Here is a 20,623-nt window from a genome sequence, read left to right as displayed (position 1 = left end):
TCTAAATATTATCATGTGCTTACTATATACAATTGCTTATTCATTCATTCATTTATTTTTTTGTTTTTTGAGAGAGGGTCTCTCTATGTGGTTCAGGCTGGCCTCGAACTCATGATGATCCTCCTGCCTCAGTCTCTTGAGTGCTGGGGTTACAGGTGTGTGCCACAATGCCCAGCTTAGTTCTTCATTTAGTGACCAGTTAAACTAACAACCTAGTTGTAGTTACAGAATTTGGTTGTTACACAAGGAATGTCTGTACAGGAGTTTTAATTCCAGAATTATGAGGGTGATTTTATCCTTAGTTAATTATGAATACAGTAGATGAATAAAACAAAAGTAACTAATAAATTTACTACTTCCAGATGTCACCATATGCTATAGTCATCTGAATAACTGAAAGAATAGGCATTGTATGGTAACCTTTTAGCTCATTCTGAATGCCTGGCATAGTGTAAATTATTAATAATTGTAAATGCATTCTGCATCTTTTAATCCTCAAACATTCCTCATTAAAGCATTGAGCTTTAGTCAAACGTAGTGCTTTGTTATGTCACCTCTCGTGCTCTGTTGATATTTTTACAGCTGTATATTAACCGAGGGACTAATTAGGATTTCTGAAAATAATAATTCCTCATGGATTGAGTTTGTGGCATGTGAACTTAAATGTGCAGCCATTTTAACTTGACTCTTATGACTTATACATTTCTATTACTTTCTTTACCACTAATTTTTCTTTGTCAGTTTTTCATACTGCCTTTTTTCCATATAAAAATCAGAGTCAGAGTGACTCAAAATATGCTTTATACATCAATTCCAAAGAAAGTAGGCTACATATGAGAAGTGGCACCAATTTGGTAATTTTAAAATTAATAATTCATGAAATTCTTTTTTTGTCTTTTTCAGACAGGATCTCACTTGTGCAGTTCAGGCCAGCTGTGAGCTCACTTTGTAGCCCAGACTGGTGTCCAGCGCACAACGATCCTCTTGCCTCACCCTCCCCAGTGCTGGGATTACAGGCATATGCCACCACGTCTGGCTCATGAAATTATTTTGAATGTATTCACCATAAAAATTATAAAAGTCTAAGGTGATGGATATAATAGATATCCTAAGTTGGCCATTACTTAAGTATTACACATGAATCAAAACATCACATCTTACCCTATAAATAGGTAAAACTTTCAGTGTGCCAATCCACAAAGGAAAGAGGTGGTGGAGTGTAGCTCAGTGGTAGAGCAGGTTCTCAGTACACAGGAGACACCGGCACCAAAATAAATTAATTAATATGACATGTAGCAAAATAGCACTGAACTGATCTCTTGAACAGAGATATACAAAGTTTACTCGAATAATTAATTGTTGGAAAATACTGCTTATGAAGAATCATTGTCTCTCTCTAAAACCAGGAAAAAGTCTGCTTTATATCCTCTTCCCATATACCTTTTCAACAAGTGACTTTCTGTGTATTCAACACTTAAAACCCTAACAGATCAGTGTGCCATCTTCCTCTGGCTCTGTCGGATTTGTGTTGCCCTGAGGCCAACAAGACATTTACTGCATCTAAAAAGGAAATGTTCCTGAGTGACTGACAGGTTGAGCTCACCAAATCTCATGCTTGTAAAATGTGTTCATTTCCTCCTGGGTATTTCAATATATTTTCTCCCCCTTACATTGGTACCCCACTGCAACATACCCAAGGCACACAAATATAGTGTTAAGGGCTTTGCTCTACATTCTCATTATGACCTTCATTTGATCAGGGCTTTTCAATATCTAACATTGACAGAAGCACTGGTAGCATGAAGTATTTGGGAATATAATGAAGAATGTTCCTCAAGTTTATCAAAACATCTAATGTGTGTGAACATCTACACTGTTTATACTTAAAGCCATGAAGTGCTACTTCTACACACTGTCTTCTTTTCCAAGTTTTCTAGACAAAAAGCTGCTATTACATGAAAAATGTTTATAGAATCAGAGAACGCTAATCAATACTCTAAGGTGAAAATGGGATTTTAATAATGAAACAATAGTGAAAAGTAAGGAAGGATATAAAAAGAGAGCTACTAAAAGCAACAAAAAAATCACTCTCAGAATTCACCATGTTTTCATTCCTGGAAATCAAAGAGAGGAGGAAAGGAGAAAAAAATCAATGGTTTAGCATGTTAGTAAATAGAATGCTAGCACTGGGTCCATATACCACAATGCACATCTTGGAAACATTGCACTGTGGTTACTGCTTACTTAGGGTCCTGAATAAATCATCTCAGTGAGGCCAGTTAAGTAATTGCTACTTCTTAAGCTTTAACCTTTGCACCTTTCCCTAAAACTTGACTCATGTGACAGTCCTAAAAAGTTGATAGAAAGAAGAAACACTATTCATTTTAATATGTTAGATTATGAATACATATTACTTTAAATCACATATATGCATTTTGTTCATGAAAGTGATTATTTAATTTTTTTAAGACAATAATGAAAGTGATTTTTTTGGGAAATAGTTGCATTACACGGTTCCTGGTCCTAGTACTTTAGTAAACAATACTTTGTATCAGTTTTCACAATTAATTTCTGTTCTGGTCTATTTTACTTCAAGGGTATTAATTTTGAGAATTTTCGCCTCAAAATTGGAGTATAATCAATATTTTCCATCTAAACAGACTTAAGGTTTTACAAATTTTTTTTAATCTTTTTTAGACAGAGTTTTGCTATGAAGTTCAGACTGACCTTCAGCTCACTTTGTAGCCAAGGCTGGTCTCGAACTCACAGTGATCCTCCTGCCTCAGCCTCCTGAGTGCTGGGATTACAGATGTGCACCCCCACACCTAGCCTAGTTTTACTAATTTTCATTGACTTATACATATGTGCTCCTTTCTCTCTCATTGTCTAACAGCCATTTATTAGACATCTCTCTTTGTTTCCCTGTCTCTATTCAAGAATATTTCATGGTGTTTCCAGCCTTTTTGGTTAGAAGAAAATTTTCACATCATAGTGCTAAGTGAAATAAACACATATATAAACTTAAATACCACATGATTTCTCTTATATGAGAAATCAAAAATATAAATAAAGAGCAAAATAAAAGATAAATTGGAAATAGAGAGAAATATCTTTTGCAAATGAGAAGTAGATGAAGAGATGGAGGGAGGTGGGAGGGATAGAAGGGAAAAGGATGAAAAAAATAATTGAGATATGTTATGTGCAGGTACCAACTTTCCACAGTGAATATAATCATTATGTATTGCAAACATGTACTAATACAAGGTAAAAATTTTAAAAACTTCACAATAAGCATTCTTGTATGTGTGTTTGTGTTTGTTTTGAAAGTGACCACACATTTCTATTTTTAAGTAACTATGCATGGAGAAATACATAAAGAGAGTGTTGAGCATTTCTCTCAAGTGACTTACTGTCTTTGACAGAATTTTTACCCTCCTTTCCCCATCATTTCATTTTGGCACTGGAAAGGTTTGAAAGTCCATCTCGAGTGAGGTTTTCAATGTAAAAGTTAGTCTATCTAACATATATTCACCATTGACTTTTCTTATAAATGATATATTGACAAACTGGAGTCACTGTAGTAGAATTCTTTGCACTAGAATAGGCTTGAGTTGAATGTCTCAGTTAGAAGGTGATGCCAGTGTATTTCCTCAAGCTCACCAGAAAAAAACAGCCAGTTTCAATCATGCTGTTATGGAGGTACCACCTACTGACTGAACAACCAGTGAATCTCTACGATCTCTCCCAGCCCACACTGTCTCTCTCATTTCTGTGTGTCTATTTCTGTTGATCTATTTCTTTGTTTGTATTACCCTAATTGAGTTTTTTCCTGTACATTTCTTTGTGTCATTCAACTTGTGTTTTTATCTGTTTTGCATTTTTTACCCCTTTGTTTTCCTTTGTCTCTGTCTTTCTCTGTTTTCTTTTCTTTCTTTTTAAATTTTATTTATTTTGTTTTTTTAACCAGAAATTGAACTCAGGACCTTGCATTTGACAGGCAGGCCCTTGTGCTGCTGAGCTATTTCCTCAGCCCTCTTTTTTTATTTTAAAGAGAATTTAAAAAATAAGAAAATAACAACAACATAGACAAAAACAAAACAAAGCAAAAACAGTAAAAATGATACAGGCTTTCAAAACAGAATGATAGGAATTAACAGTGGTTGTTATATTACCCATTGTTATCTTCAACAGAGTTGCTCAGATTACCAGATGTAAGAATGCAAGAGTGATCAAATCATTAAAGAGAATAAAACAATTCAAAAAATTAGAAACGATACAGAGGTTCTCTTCTTTTCCTTTACCCTGTCGGTCTTTATTTGCTTATTTTTCCAGTTTCTCTCTAATAACAGGGCATGGCTTCTTGGGAAGTGAGCTGTGCAGCCGTCAGCATACCACTCTACAGCACTGACATTTTTGCACTTCCAGGTGTTCTCTATGGTTTCTCACCCTGAAGGCAGGTCTGTATGGTGCATGTGCTTGTGTATGTTTGTGTTACAGTTGCAGTGTCTGAACTTGAGATCTTGTGAGAAAAAACAGGAATAGATAAAAGAAGAGGGTGTCTTTTGGCATACTTTGCTACCCCTTCTGAAATTGAGTTAGTGCAAAGGTCACTTAGAAAAATCCTGGCTCCAAGATCTAGAGTTTCCTAGGGAAGAGCTTAAAAAGAAAGCATGTCTGCTCAGCGCATTTGACCAGAAGCACACTCATCAACAGATTTCAATGAGTGCCACAGTCCTCCTCTTCTAGTGAGGCACATGGACATTTCCCCCTCAATCCCTGACTCCCTAATCTTGCACTGTGAGGTCTGATACAAAGAACAAAGTGTCTCCTAGGCTAGTGGGCCTTTCTGCAGGGTACTAGACTAGGAGAGGTTCTATTGCTGGGCTTTTAGAGCATCACAACATACCATAAATAGGTGGAGCAAATCTAGCCTTCATCAATTTTAAAGAGTAATAACATCCACTTCATGTCCCCTAAGAAGTAGAGTTTCCAGGAATATTTTAATAAAACCCCAGATGAAGGAAGTTTAAACCAACTATTTTGACTCCAATTGGACCTCCATGTCTTTATAGACTTGCCTAGTGATAGCTAACTGAACAACAGATTAAGGGGAATCCTTATGTGGGAGGTGTCCACAGAAAACCCACATCCTGGACAGTAAGGCAAAGGCTTTTACCTGGGGGGTAAGAAATACCAGTGAGTTTGTTTTGAGGCCTGGCTTGTGGTGGTAAAGCTACATTTTAGGCTTATCTCTTTCACTTCATAGTTACTCGCACCAGCTCTTCTGAAGATACCAGAGAAGAGTGGCCTATACGCTACACAAGGAAACTTGGCATTCTGTTCAGCAGCAGCTATAGGTGCATTTGCTACTTCCTGGGTAGGGTTCTGCATGCAACTTCTCTCAGGAGGAAGATATGCTTCGACTCAAACTCAGAAACGAGAGCCCAAGATTTCAGCTTTGAAGGCTTTGGGCACCAGTGGCATCCTTCAGCCACCCGGGGCAGCCATGCGTAGCTGAGCCCTTGTCTGATCTACAGGCAAATGCATTTCTAGGGCAAAATTGCATCCAACCAGGACTAGAGTGACTTTAAAGTATAAAGGACTCATTTCCATCTCAAACATGAACATTTGCAGTTGGAGAGATCCTCTGAACACTGACCATCTGTAAACTTTCTCATTCCTCAACTAACAACTCAGCAACCTAGCACTGAGGTCCAGTTGGGTTACTACTCTAAGCCCAGGTGTCCCATTAAGTGACCTACTCAGCCTCAGAGAGCTCAAGCAGGCTGCCTTTATATTCAATGCCTGGGCAGCTCAGAAACTCTTAGCAACTAGTCCCTTTTCATCTGTCATATATCACATATCCAAATTTTACATCTCTGAAAGGAAACACACACACACACACACACACACACACACACACACACACACAAATCCAAATCCATTGACTTATTGACTTATCCTAATGCAAAATAGAACATGTTTGATCTTTCATTGTTGGTTTGTTTCTTCAGGGAAGCTCGGAGAAATGGGAAGGGGTTCTAGAGATGGAGAGAGGGGGAGAGAGTGAAGGGAAAGAGGAATTAAAAGAAATTAAGATGAATTAAGTACATGTACCAACTCCCAAAGCTGAATTAATTATTATGTACACCAAATATGTATTAATAAGCATTAAAAAGAAAATATAGAAAAAGGGGCTAGGATCTTCTAGTGGATTGACAACTGGTGGTTAATTTATAACCCCCAGCTGAACTGAGTAAGTGTGGTACTGGGTGTGGGAGGCCCACCTGAGGACTGTTGCCAGCAGCATAAGAGGCAGGACTGGAGAAGAAGTAAGACTGTTGGGAGCTGAGAGAGGCTTTTGAGAACTAAGAGGCTGTTGGGAGCTGAGAAAGGCTGTTGGGAGCTACTAGAAGCTATAAGGAGCTGTTGGTGCTGTTGGAGGAGCTTGTCATGCTGGCTTTCCTGATGAACTCAGCTGTTTTCATCCTTCAAGGAGCTTAGGACCTTGTTGACACTGAGAATAGCTTTGGTTCAAGTTTTTGGAGGAGATCTGGTCCTCACTTTAAGTATCACTTCCTGGCTCTGGAGGGGAACATGGTGCACTGCCCATCTCCTGGCGAAGCTCGCTGTGTTGGCTTTCCTGATGGGAACTCAGCTGTCTTCAGCATTGGTGGAGCTTGGGACTTTAATGTTGCTGAGGATGGCTGTGGTACTTTTCAGGGGAGCTCTGGTTTTTGCTTTGAGCATTGCTTCCTGGCTCCGGTGTAGATCTATCAGCCTGCTAGCGCAGATCCTTCATCCCACTGGCACATCCCACTGACTTCCTAGATTCCACCACTGACCTTTGGGCCTTCCCAGCACAGATTCGTGAAACAGGCCTGCATGAGATATTGTTATGGGCTCTAGGCCACCAGTTGGATTTGTGGGAGGCATTGTTATGAGCTCTAGGTCTTCAGCTGGACTCATGCAGGACATTTCCATGGGATCCAGGCCCTTGGCTAGATTCCTTCATCTTAGTGTGTGGACAGATTTCCTGCACTCTTTTATATATCATTCTTTGGGTGACTATTATAAATAATTTTACAAACTATGTGTCCTGTATTATAGTGTTCCTCTTTCAAAATATCCACCAAACCAAAACAGATCTTAAGTAAAGTGATATTATTACCATTAAGTGATGCCTAGGTCTTAAAAAATCAATGCTTTTTTATTCTTGAGAGAAGAGACTCTCTGAGAAGAAATATTCCAGCCCAAAATGGTTTTCTTGGACCAAAAGTTTGAGCTTCTTTCCCCTTCATTACAGGAACCACCACAGCTTTCAAGGAACAGGTGAGACCCTGGCCATCTATGAATTGTCTAACTTGTTGTGACATTAAGGGTCACAGGAAAGAACCAGATACCTCGTGAATGAAAGGAAACCCCAGCATGAGGTAAATATGTGTGCAGGCCCTGTCTGGGAAACCGGAGGCAAAGAAGACCAAATGCTGCTAACCAAAGTTGGACATTAAATTGTGAGGGTTCAATGCTTGAAGGGTTTTTGTACGCATTTCGGAGTTCCCCAGGTTTTCAAATCAGACTTGACCATACATGAGTCTAAATTCCTTCATTATTTCCTATGACAGCTATAAATGTCTAAAAAGGATGACAATACTCTTTATAAATTTCCGGTGTATTTCCTCATTTTCTCAAGGAGAGCAATAGTGGGAAATTTTGCTGTGTGTTGTTGTTTACAACTTTCTTGAATTCTGTTTAGATTTTTAAGCTCTAAAATATCCGTCTAATTGACAGGTTCCAGCATTTTTTGAAGAGAACTAACAGACAGCATTTTCCAACAGTGCATTCGTAACCCACTGAAGAAGAATGTGTATATGCATGTGAGTTTGGAAGGGTAGAGTTCAAATAAGAACAGCATGTAAGTCCATCCATAAGGTTACATGCATCTTGAGACTAACAAATCTATTTCTGGTCCTTGTTTCATGTCAGGAAATGTGTTTCCTATCATAATTGGGGCTATTCACTTTTGGTGATATTTAAAACGGGCCAGACTGAGTCAAGTTGATATTTGGTTAACCATGAAGGAAATGGCTCTTGATCAGGCAAGCAATTACCAACCAAATCAGATCATTTCCCAAACAAAACAAAAGAAATTTGTAACTTTTTTTCTGTAGTAATTGCATAAAGAACTTATTTATATTTGAAACAGTTTTACTTGCTTGTGAGCAGCAGGCAGCAGGAAGCCCAGGATAGGAAACTCATCACAAAACGTATTCTCTGAATGCAATTTAGGGGAGCCTGTTTATGCTTGTGTAGTGAGTGTGCAGTAGGCATGCTGCCTGCAAATGGTAGCAAGACCCAAAAGTGGTAAGGTTGCCACTCTCTGGAGCAGAAACAATTAGCGGTTACATGGTCAGAACTTTTGATGGAAGAACTCTGAAGATCTGTGTAGTTCTCCTCCTTCCAATGCCAATTGTGAGCTTGGTAGTGCTGTTTCAAGGCCCTGACATCCTTCTGACCTTTTCTTCTAGCCTTTGGGATGGCAGCTTCTGAGAGATCAGAGTCTAATACATCACAGAACCTGGTATCCAGGAAGAAAAGTTTGCCAGAACCTGCCTTAGCATACCTGTGTTCAGAATCAACACTAGCTACATGCTACCTGAGTAGCACCACAGTTGCTGTTGGTGGGAGCAAATTTTGAACTTTCAAAGAGGGCTCCACCAGTGCAATAAATTCCTGGTGGCTCATACCAAACCAAACTTGGAGAGACAGCCAGATATAAGAAAACAGGACTTGGCTTTCCATAGTTCAAGCAATCTTGCCAGTCTTTTGTCAAAAAAAATCTCAGGTGAGAGGCCTTTGACAAAAAACCAGTGTCTTTGTTTTTGAAGCTTGCCACACATTAACTCTTTATGTGCATTATCTTGATCCTCACACCAGCAGCAAACAATTCAGTAATCTTACTCTCCCATTTTCCAGATAAAATAATGGAAGCTCCAAGACATTCCGTTAAAGGAGGACAGCTTCTAATCTTAGCACTAAAATGGCTCTCAAAGACTATTATACCCATGGATCAGAGACTAGGGGATTTCTAAACCTTCTGCCATGATTATATATCCTCCTCCTGCCTTTGTTCTCTTCAGTGATTCTGGCAGACAAAAGCTGTGTAGGGCCCTGCTCAAAATCCAATGGCCATCTCTCCAAGAAACATTTTGTTTTACTTGATTTTCTATCCTCTATCCTTTTGGTTTCAACTTGTGGAAGTAAGCCTGTGCATCTTAACTGTTAGCAGAGATTGTCTGTTTAGCACACTACAGAAAGTGTGTTTTCCTGCAGCCAAGTATGTTTCTCTGGACATTTTAAGCTGTCATGCCTTAATCCCATCTCAAATAGGTCTTGAGATCATGACACTAAGAGAAATAAATCAGACACAGAAGATTAAATATCACATCATTTCTCTAGTGTGATAAACACAAAATATAAATAATTTCAAGAGCACAATGAATAAGAGGTGTTAGCAAAAAGGAAGGTAGACTTTGTGGAGATAGGAAGGGCATCTAGCGAGGGAGGGGTAGGGGGAGAGAAGGGTTGAGGTGAGCCGTAAAAATAATCAAAATATGATATGTCTATGTACTTATTCCCCAAGATGAATGTACTTACTATGTATCACAAATACATATTTGAAATAAATAAAATATATAATAAAAACTCAGTTCCCAAGTGGCCTATCACACCAAGATAGGATCAAAATTTTGGGGAAAGGCTACTGATGCTCGTCAGGACTTCCAAACTCTCCTTTGTATAATAGTAAAATTGTTGAGGGCAAATACACTTCTTCACAAGTAAATCTTTAGAAAAATCAAAGCACAGGGATTTATTTTCTGGTATGCTATTTTGAGTTTCTATTACTCAGTTATGTCAGCCAACCTATTGTTCAGATTCCCTCCCTCATCTTAGACTACCATAACTTTTGTATGCCCATGATCAAGGACACCACTGATTTAGTGAGAACTTGATCTATTTTCAAAAATATAGGTGGCTGGTTTCTGGTGTAATTAGTACATCAGCACATAGGGAGTCTCACAATAGTACTTTGAAAGTTAGGCTGAAAAACGTATTTGTCGTTTTATTGCAGTTGCATATACATGTTAACTTTTAAAAGTGACACTGTTTTAAAAAGATCTTTGAAACTGGGCATGGTGGTGCATGCCTGTAATCCCAGCACTTGGGAGGCTGAGGCAGGAGGATCATTGTGAGTTTGAGGCCAGCCTGGGCTACAAAGTGAGCTCATGACCAGCCCGAACTGCATAGTGAGACCCTGTCTCAAAAAGACAAAAAATAAAATAAAGTAAAAGATAAAAAGATCTTTGAAATTGAAAGCAGTTGTGAGATGCTTTTTAGTTATACACCTTAGGCAACCACCACAGGGCACTGAATGGGATTACCAACTGGTTAAATGCCATGTTGATGTGATATTGAAAAGACAGAATTTCAACATATGAACTTTTATGGTATATGAAGTAAATATGGCACATGAAGTATATTTTTAAAATGAAATTTATAAAAATTTAAATATTCCAATTTTTTCAATGCTTTTAATTTTAATACCCAAGATAAATTTATTGGGTTTGACAAAATATTTATATTCTAATAAAATATAGACTTTTTTGTGTGCAATCTTAAAATATATACTCTGGATTAAAATTTTCACACAGTAATGTAAGTATATTTTACATTAGTGGACTAAGTTTTATTTTTAGAGTAATGCATACTAATTATAAGAATTAATGAAATTCACTATGACATTTTAATATATGTGTATATTATACAATTTACTTATTTTAATATTTAAAAAACCATGTCTCTCTGATGAAAAACATGGTCTTAAAAGGAGCATTCTCTTGCTCAAAGTAATCCCAACAGCAGAAACACATTTTATTTGAAGAGAGTTTGGTCACAAGGACAGTTGCCACAAAATTACCTTCTTAAAAGAAAAATAGACCTTTTTACTCTGGAGAAAAAATCTTTATTGCATCCAATGAGAGGATTGTGGGGATTTCAAAAATTGAAAACTTTACAATGGAAAATAGACTTAAGTTTACAAAAGTTGGTTGTCCATCAAAAAGTTTATCATACTGCATGTAATGAACTATGATTAAAGCATAAAGTCTTTCTTAGAAGAAAGCATTTTATAATTTACTAAAAATATTATTTTGTACTTTTTTAGTTTCTGATCTAATTTGTAGTTATCTCTTATGTGTTGGGCTTGTTTTAGTCTCATTATTACTTAGTTGGTTTTGTATTTGTGTTCATCTAGAAAATAAAGCAAGTAAGACCTGTATTATTATATAGTATGAATTTCATTCCTTAGATATAATTTCTAAATTAATTGAACTCCCTCTCCCTAATGGTAATTTGAACACATATAGCAAACATGACTGCATTGCTAGTGGCATTTAATATTACATAGAACTATATGGTGTGTATATTTCATTCAGGAATTGATTTTCTTTATCACTTCACGGTACTAATAGAACCCAGCTAAGATATCATTATCTCTAATCAGACAACATAATATTTTAAAGTAAAACAGTGCCTTATTTCTTTGTTGTAACACATTTCAAAAACTTGGACAAAGATCAATGAAATCATTTTAATTTTCTATGGTGCAAAATGAAAAGAACCAAAAAGGACAATTGGAGATCATATAATCAGAAACATTTTTGAAGTGAATGTTTTATATGGTGTGTAGAAGAACATTTTATGTTAAATTGGAAAAAAGTTTTTATCCATTATAGGTTGGCTCAAATCATTCTTGCATTTTATAATTATAATGAGTTCCAAGAAATTAGTTTTATGCTATGGCTATGTAGGACACTCTGGGTAGTAATCAAAAGAAGTATATTTAAATTTATGTGAAACCTATTCATATGTCCTTAAAGGAAATATATCATTTGAGCACTTATAAATATAATCAATATTTTAATTATATATGTATTCTTCAAAAAGTCAAAGGTTAACTCCAAAGTAGGTCCTACAGGAAAATTAAACCCAACTGGTAGGTGATTAGAATTTCCTACTACTTCATTCTTCAAACAACAAAATTAATGTCTAGCTTTCAGGTAATATTTTGGCTTGACAAATAACTGTAGAGTAAAACCTTAGATTGCAAGTAACTTGTTATAAGAGTGTTCTACCAGATGAGAAAGATTTCTAACACATTTAAACTTGTTAAATGAACAATGTCTTGCAATACAAGTAGCACATGATACCAAATGTCACATGATTACAACCAAGCCAAAGGTTGTCTCACTCTCTAGCTGTGCGATTTTAGGTGATTGTCTCCCAAAAGTAAGAGGTTAGGGAGGCGATCTCATCTGCAGAGAAGGAGGACAAAAAGGTGGAGAAATTCCTCACTTCCGGTGAGGTTAGGGAGATGTGAGAAATGTGGTAAATAGTGCAAAAATTTCTAGAAATGCACCACATGAATAATGCTGTAGCAGTGCAAGTGATGAATCTGTTTAACAACAATGCAATGTCACATTTCCACAAAATTCTCAAATGTGACAAAACCAAGTGTCATTACATAGGTTACTCGTTAAAGTTGTACAAAAAAAAAAAAAAAAAAAGATTCCATTGAGCCAATAGGAAGTAGTGCTTCCATTAGTGATAGTGAAAGTCATCCTACAAAATAACTCTCCTCTCTCTTGTCTCCACTCTAGCCAGGAAGCTGGAGGTAAATGTGGGTTAATCTATTTGTTTTCTTTTATATTTTCAATATTACTTTTTATTATACTGCAGTAATGTAATCATTTTATAGAAATATTTTTGGATTGTAGAATGAGTGATCTGGGTTTCCATTACTTCTTATGGAGAAATTTGCTTTGATGTACAGTGCTTTGTATTACAGTCATGTTTCCTGAACAATATATGCTCACAAACCAAGATTTTACTGTAGTTTGGTAATTGATATCATTGTCTTTTATGTTTTGCTATTTTAAAAGCAAGTATAGCTGCTCATACTGACCAAGAAGCCGATATCTGTATAAAATTCTTTTTATACAGACATATTTAAAATTATAAAATTATTTCCATTAACTCACACCATATTTAAATACTTATTTATAAGATACAGCACAAAACTTGGGAACTTCTTGGAACATTATTTTCCTCAATACATCACTATTGTTTTATATTTAAATATAGAATAAAATGGTTGACCTTGGGAGCCAAGTCTTTCAGTGGGCAAATTATGGCAGTGCCCTTAATATGTACTAGCTAAGAGAAATGGATTAAGAGTAAGACAAACTTAGGTCAAATTTTGAATATACCACATATTATCTGATTTAATTGAACAAAATCTTCAGCTTTTTGAAGCCTCTATTATGCAGTTAGAATATATGGCAAAGAGTAATTCTTATCCCACAGGTGAGAATGAGATAATGTGTGCCTGGTACCTAGCTAACATTTTCTTGAACACATGTGGAGAAAATGCAGCTGGCAGACAGGCCATATCATCTTTAAAAACTAAAACCTAACTTAGAAAATAGAATTTAACTCAACCTGGATCAGGAAACACCATTTCAGAAAAATAAAACCTTAACTTAGAAAGTCAGAACTTAGCTCAATCTACCAGGTAAACCAGCTTTGTTCCTTTCTGGCCAACTGCCCTTGCCTTCTTTATTCCCTTTCTGCCCAATCACCCTTACCCATGACTCCTAAACCCAGAGCTCTATAAATAACGCAAGCAGTTCTGGCCAGGAGCTCACTCCTCAAGTCATGACCCAGGTGTATAGTTGCCAGAGGCAATAAACCTTCACTTCAAATTTTCTTTGGTTGGTTATCTTGTTGATTTCACTGTAGGTCTTTTTTGGCTTAATATTTAGTGCTAAAACCTGGGAGTGGGAGTGTGACCAACCTGTTCCCCCTTGGGAACTATCCCTCACTCTCAATCCTCTCTGCCTGTTTTGTCAGCAGTTTGCCTCCAGGATGCCCATGGCTTCTTCCGGATGACCATGAGCGCTGAGAGTAAGCCATCAGGCTTCTGTTGGGATTACCACTGTCTCCATTGGATCTGTACGTAATTCCCAGCACTGGGCCCAACCTCTGGCAGTGGATCTGGGCACAGATAAAATCACGGGACACAACCATTTGTCTTCCCTCTCTGTGTCTACTCACTCGAGAATAGGGATACCTGTCCTGGGTTAGACTACTGTACCTCTGAGGCACCCCCTCAGAAAATTAAGTTATGGGCTCTTCTCAGTCCTCCCCTAAACCAGAGACTCTACAGGTGTGTCTTGTAGACAGTCTGTCCACTTGAGACTTGAAGGATAACCCACCTCTGTAACTTTTTTCCCTGCACTGGAAAATTGTAAGGAATTCCCTATGTTCAGGCATTTTTGCCCTTCACTCCCATATATCTTTCTTTTTTCCTGCCCTATATACCACCCCTTCTCACTAGATCCTCCTCACTAACATCCTATTACCAGAAAAAGTAGAGAGGAAATATATAGAGTGGGAACACAAGTGGCAAATTTCTGTCCTTGCCATTGCTAACTTTTCACACAACACTGGCCATCCTCTCTGATCCACGCAATCAGCTTCTAAAAGTCAGGTAAGTCTGTAGATCTCCTCCAGATCATTCATCTTGGTCCTTCCCACCAGGGGAACTGCTTCATTGACCTGACCTCTTGGGGGTCACTTGTCACCTGCTAGTGGCCATCATTCTCTTACCTGCCCTAGGACTTCATCATCCCTCCTGGCCTGGGTAACTGTTCTCTTGTCCTGACCCCTCAGGAGTCAGGAGCAATTTCCTCACCCATCCTAGATTCTTTTGTCCTTCCTGGCCTGAGGAATGACCAATAGCTTGTCCTTTCAGGAGGCATTGGTCTTCTACTGGTGGATGCCATTCTCTTCTGTTTGCCTAGGGACCTTACTCACTCCACTGTAGACAATTCCACCTTTGCCCTCCAACTGTCCAAAGACTTCCCATTGTCTGTCTTTTAAAAAGTTTAAAAAAACCTCCATAATCGGATTCCTTTTCTGCTTTCTAAATCTTTTGGTATAACTCTATACTATTAAAATAACAAAATATTACCACTGATCTATATTATGATTTATCTAAAAAGTACCACGGCACCTCCTAGGGAGATAATTATAGTATGTACCTTGTTTATTTGCCTGCCTGTTAATCTGTGTTGATAATAATCAGCCATGGGAAACTGCCGAACAGGACTCTCCATGGCTAAAGTAAAGATTTAAAGGGAGTGTAAAGCACCAGACTGAATGCAAAGTAGAATCTCTACCCAACTTACTATTTTAAAAAATCAAACTACAAGGCCAAATATCAGACAAAAAAATTGTTCTTGAGTGATGGACAGCCTACATTGGATCCTAAAATAACAAGCTAAGATTGACTCCTGTCTCACAATGCCAAAAAACAATACAGCCTTCCTGACTCCCCATAAAAAAACAATGAGGGTCCATTGAAAAACATGATACATGATTTATAAATTTACTTTGAATTCTGTACTTTACTTGCTATTTTTGTCTGACCACTGTGCCTAAAATATTTCCTATAAGTAGCTTTGAGAGGATTCTCAGTGTACAGTTACAGGGCTCAGTTGTTCTTATCCTGCTTTCTGCTTTGGCTAAGATTAACATGCTACTGAAGACCAGTTGGAGGTCTGCTGGCATCCAGTCCTAATTAAAATGTAACCATTTAAAAACTCACTCTGAAACCAAAGAAAGAAATGTAGCAAGGACATTTAAAGGCCCAAACAGCTACTAGGCTTATTACAGAAAGAAATCAGTAAGTAAGACAGAGAATGAAATATAAAGAGAGTTAAAAATTAAAGATATATTTTTGTCAGAAAAAGACTTTTTATGATATGTTTTGCCCTACAAAGAAAAAGAAGTGACAAAGCAAGAGCTCTAAGCATGTTGAGAAAGATTTTAGAGGATGAAGTTTGCAAACATAAATATTTTTGTTTAGTTATCTTAAGCTTTTACTCTTGATGGTTTGATTAGGCCTAAGGTCTGTTCCTTCTAAACCTCTTTTTTGGTTCAAATGTTCACTAACTGTAAATAATCAATTATTTCCCCCTCAGTGTTGGACCAGACCAGAGCAAGAACCAGAACAACATCCCAGCGATGAGGGACAAAATGATGATTAATAAACAATGCCTCTAGGACAAGAGGGGATCTGTAAAATATATAAATACTGCCAAAATAAAAGTAGAGTCACTTGTGCCAACCCTACCAAAAGATAAATAGAGCTAGGAGGTTATAAGGAAAGGTCCTGATATGTAAATATTTAATTGTAACTATCACAAAGGATATTTGGGTCTGGCTTTCAAGCTCTTCTTGGTAAAAGTAGCTACTGATTGTCATTCTTAAATAATTCTCTTTAGTTCACATTTGTACAGCTAATTCTTAAGCTTTTTTTCTTCCAAAATTCCACAGTTCTAATAATAGGCCTCAGACCTGTGACAAAGCCTATTGCAAAAGCCCATTTAGCTCTCATCACCCAGGTTAGGTCCCAACTCAAAGCTCAGAGTCACCTTACTTCTGATGATCAAAAAACTCAAAAGAAAGACTGCTAATGATGTCCCCACTCAGCACAAAGCTTTTACAGATGTGACTATTTCAACTTGACTTTGCTGATTCATCATAAAAATTATGGTAACAAAAATGTTAAAATTCCCAACATTCAATCATCTTTGATAACACACTTCTGCCCAGTCCCTCCTAGACAGTCATAAAGCACTACAGTAATGGGGACTATGAACACCACGAGATAAAAGTAAGTGCAGAAGCTACCTAAAAGACACTGGTCAAGTACTTAATTTCTTAACAAAAAGGAGACATTGAGTGGCTCCAGCAAACCGCCAGTTCTTTCAGACTTAGGTCCTCATAACTTCTTGGCCTAACTAGAGGCTCCTCTACACCTCTACGTTTTAATTTATCCACCCCTAAACTTTCCAAAATGTATCCAATCTTCATAACCCAGTAATACAAGTCCCTATAGAAGATTTATTCCTAGCCTAATATTTACAACACTTTTCAAATTTAACTTCAACCTACGCCTGCCCACTCATTAGACAGTGACATATACCTGTTTGTCTCCCAATATCAAACTGGCCTTGCAAAGCTGCAGGGGTCTGGATATTCTAACTGCCTAAGAGAGGGGTCTCTGCTTGCTCCTACAGGAAAAAGCGTTTTTACACTAACAAGGGATAAATCATTTGGAATGCAACAGAATGTCTCATTGATAAAGCTTCAGAGATTGAAAGATGTGAGATAAAATCTTCACTGACATGAAAGTGGCTCTTCCCCCTTATAGGTCCCCTAGTAGTCATCATTTTCATATTAATGTTTGTCCTTTGTCTCTTACAGCTCCTCAATCAGTTCTTCCAAAACAGAATTCTCAGAACAACCAGATACTGATGACTGCATACACTTACTCGTACCAAACAGTTTCCCCACTTCCGGATTGATTCCTCCCTTTCCTCCTGACATGAGCCCAAAGAGCAGGAGGCATTCACATGAGAAGACAACATGCACCCTTATTCCTTAAACAAGGAGTTGGGAATAAGGGATCCTAAGCCCCCTTAGGAGACAAAAATATCCCTCTCTTATGCATACACCTGAGGCTCTATGTCCTGTTTATGCCCCAGGACAAACAGCAACATCCCCCTTTCCTTGGTAACGAACCCCAAAGACCTAGGTTAATCCTAGCAATGCCATGCACCAAAAGCAGCCCTTGCGGAGGGGGACCCACTAGCTCAATCCAAGCATCTATGGCCCTACAAAACTAAAAGGGCTTACATATCTTACCTGCCAAGATGAGAGAATTCTATTTATTCTTAGAGAAAGAGTAGTGCATTTTCACCACGTCAAAAATTGTCTTCTGAAGCCAGTTTGTCCTTTAGAAGTAGGAAATGTGAGAAGAAAATGCACCATCCCCCTTCTAGGCCATCCCCCTTCTAGACAGGCCACATTATTTCTGGGAGACAAAACTTAACTTAGGAAAGTAGAATTTAAGTCAAACTTGACCGGGTGATGCCATTTCAGAAAAATAAAAACTTCAGTTAGAAAAAACAGCATATAATTAAGTCAATCAGGCAACCACATTTTGTTCCTTTCTGCCCAGTCACCCTTACTTAGGTTTCCTAAACCCAGAGTCCCATACAGAGGTATAACCCAAGCAGCACTGGGTGGGGCCACCTCATGGATTCAAGATCATTTCTCAGTAGCTTATATCCAGTAGTTTCAACAAAATTCCAGGGATGGGATCATTTAAAATCATTATTTTTTTCAAACTTAAATCTATATTGTTTTATCTATTTTCTGTAATAGTGATAATTTATAATCCTATTCTGGTTTAAAATAAAAGTGAAATACTTTAATTTTGATACATCCATGCTTTAATTAGAAATAGTTTTTAAAAAGGCATTTGAGACTATTGTAATCTTTTCTTTTAAAATACAAAGGAAAAAAACTCTGTCAGTTAATACAACTCAGAGAAAAAGGGAAAAAATGGAGTTCTAGAGCAAAGGGAAAGTGCATCCTTGTTTAGGTTATCACATTGCCACATTTGCAGTACCCATAAAGCAAGAATTTCACTCCATGACAGGGGAGAGCTCAGTATGCAACAGCAGAGGTGCTAGAACAACTGGAAAGAAACTAAATGCACCAAACATTCAGTAAAAACCACTCTAGCAGAATTGGTCCCTTGAAAAAAGTGGGACAGTAATCAGGTAGCTGACCTGCTAGGCTACTGCCGCTGCAACCCCATCCCCAAGTAAATAGTAAGTATACCTGTATAGTAGTATTTATTCAACAAAGACAGATAGTCTTTCACCCATTCAAGACAAACATGGTCATGGCTACACAAGCTCTGGCAATGAATAACATGACTGTAAAATCACGGGTACTTCTAGTTAGTCCCAGGTATACTGAACTACTACATTTATACCATCTTGTCTCGTCCCAATATCTGTTCACTCGGTTATTCCCTCATAGCTTTCAGTGCCAAGATGTACAACACTCTACTTTAGAAAGACCTTGGGGTAAATAAAACTATTCTTCCAAAAATATGTCTTCCTCAGTCTCCCAGGTTATACTTCAGTGGTGTTCCGGGTTCATTCACATTCCATCAAATTCAACTCATGTCATTTATTATAACCTCAGTTCTAAGATACTAACCCTGTCCCCCATCACCATGGGAGTATCACATGAATCTCTCCTCCTGGTGCCCTCCTCATCCTTCAGAATGAAACTATAGTGCCCCTAGCTACCTATACATTAGAAAAGATATTTGTTCCTGGAAAAAAATCCTTGTATTTTACCAAACTTACTTGAGCTGGTATCCTTCCAATTTTCCAGGCTGGATACTGTCCACATGACGTTCTCTGCAGTGTGTGAGGCACAACATATACATATTCTCCCAAGCTTGTGGGAAGTTAGAAACAAGAGTGCTCTCCAGACCAGATGGAGAAGGATCCAGTCTCTTACACCCATTGAATGTGAATTCTCTTCTGTTAAGTATCTGTTACCAACACTTCTCAGGGATTTAACTGTGAGCGGGCTCTGCATCTGAAGTTCAGGCCTCAGATGAAACTTCTTTGCTTCATCAAACAAATCCCTGCACTGCTAACTAAGCAGGTGAATGGTTCAGCATCTATCAGATCTGTAATGTACCTGAAGGTCAGCAGGGGCATCCACACATACTGCAGCAAGTCAGGCAAGAACTCTTCATGCTCCTTCTTGGCATGCTTTACCCAGTTGATGACAGCCTCCAGGACTGGCTCCTCAGAATCCACCTGAATTTCATCACATTTCATTAACTTCTCCAACTCTCCTTGACTTAGAAGAATAAATTCTTCATGCTGTATCACTTCGGAAAAATACTTCTGGCCAAAAACCTTAGCCTTGCATCAAGTCAACACAGTGGTGAGTTTTAGCAAAATCCCTGATACCCAGGCAATTAGAAGGGTCCAGATGACTTTCTAAGATCTCACAGCAGGCTTGCTTCACACCTTTTGACTGCAGCAGACAGGTTATGGGGAGCAGTTCTTGTACATTCTCCACCATCACATGTATTGTTTCTGCATACACAAAGTCCAATAGGATTTCCATGGTACAGGCAGATAAACTTTGGATACCAACATAAGGTCTCCCATTCTCTGAAAGCTCACTAGTGAATATGGCACAGTAGTAGTCATTGCAGGCAACCAGTACAGTCCAATGGGCAGGGAAGTCTTTCTGCTGTACTCCCAGCATCACATCACAGAGGGTATTGCTCTTCCTGAGGGAGTTCATTGAGTTGAGGGTACATTTAGCATGAGCATTTGTCATATCTTTGGGGGCCATAATACCTTCCATCAAGCAATATGGAGGAAGAACAAAAAGGGTCTTTGGATTCTGAAACTCTGCTTCCAACCACCGAGCATGGGATGGGATAGGCGCAGGTCCAGCAGGCGCCTCAGTCTGGCCCAGTTCACCGCCCAGGCCCAGGGGTTGTGGAGGCATCTAGAATTGAAACTAATGTGGAACAGTATAATTTAAGAACCCTGAATCATGTGATCTGCTCTCTCTACATTTTAAATGCATTTCATTTTGA

The 20,623-nt window shown here is 38.1% G+C and overlaps 1 protein-coding gene and 1 pseudogene across 1 annotated transcript in view; both read right to left on the bottom strand.

The window, feature by feature from the left end:
* The window catches only part of Tbx22 (T-box 22), a 32,430-nt gene extending 14,526 nt beyond the window's left edge, over window positions 1-17,904 (bottom strand). The window contains exon 1 of the mRNA XM_005410093.2: window positions 17,836-17,904. The gene's annotated coding sequence lies outside the window, so the exon portion shown is untranslated. The remainder of the gene's footprint in view (window positions 1-17,835) is intronic.
* A 1,401-nt stretch (window positions 17,905-19,305) lies between these two features.
* On the bottom strand, window positions 19,306-20,385 carry LOC106147221 (annotated as a pseudogene).
* Window positions 20,386-20,623: the final 238 nt, after the last annotated feature.

This window comes from Chinchilla lanigera, unplaced genomic scaffold (assembly GCF_000276665.1).
Source record: "Chinchilla lanigera isolate Chin_1 unplaced genomic scaffold, ChiLan1.0 scaffold00128, whole genome shotgun sequence".
NCBI lineage: Eukaryota > Metazoa > Chordata > Mammalia > Rodentia > Chinchillidae > Chinchilla > Chinchilla lanigera.
The sequence above is the reverse complement of the archived record's forward strand: the minus strand, read 5'-3'. Positions and strand labels throughout refer to the sequence as shown.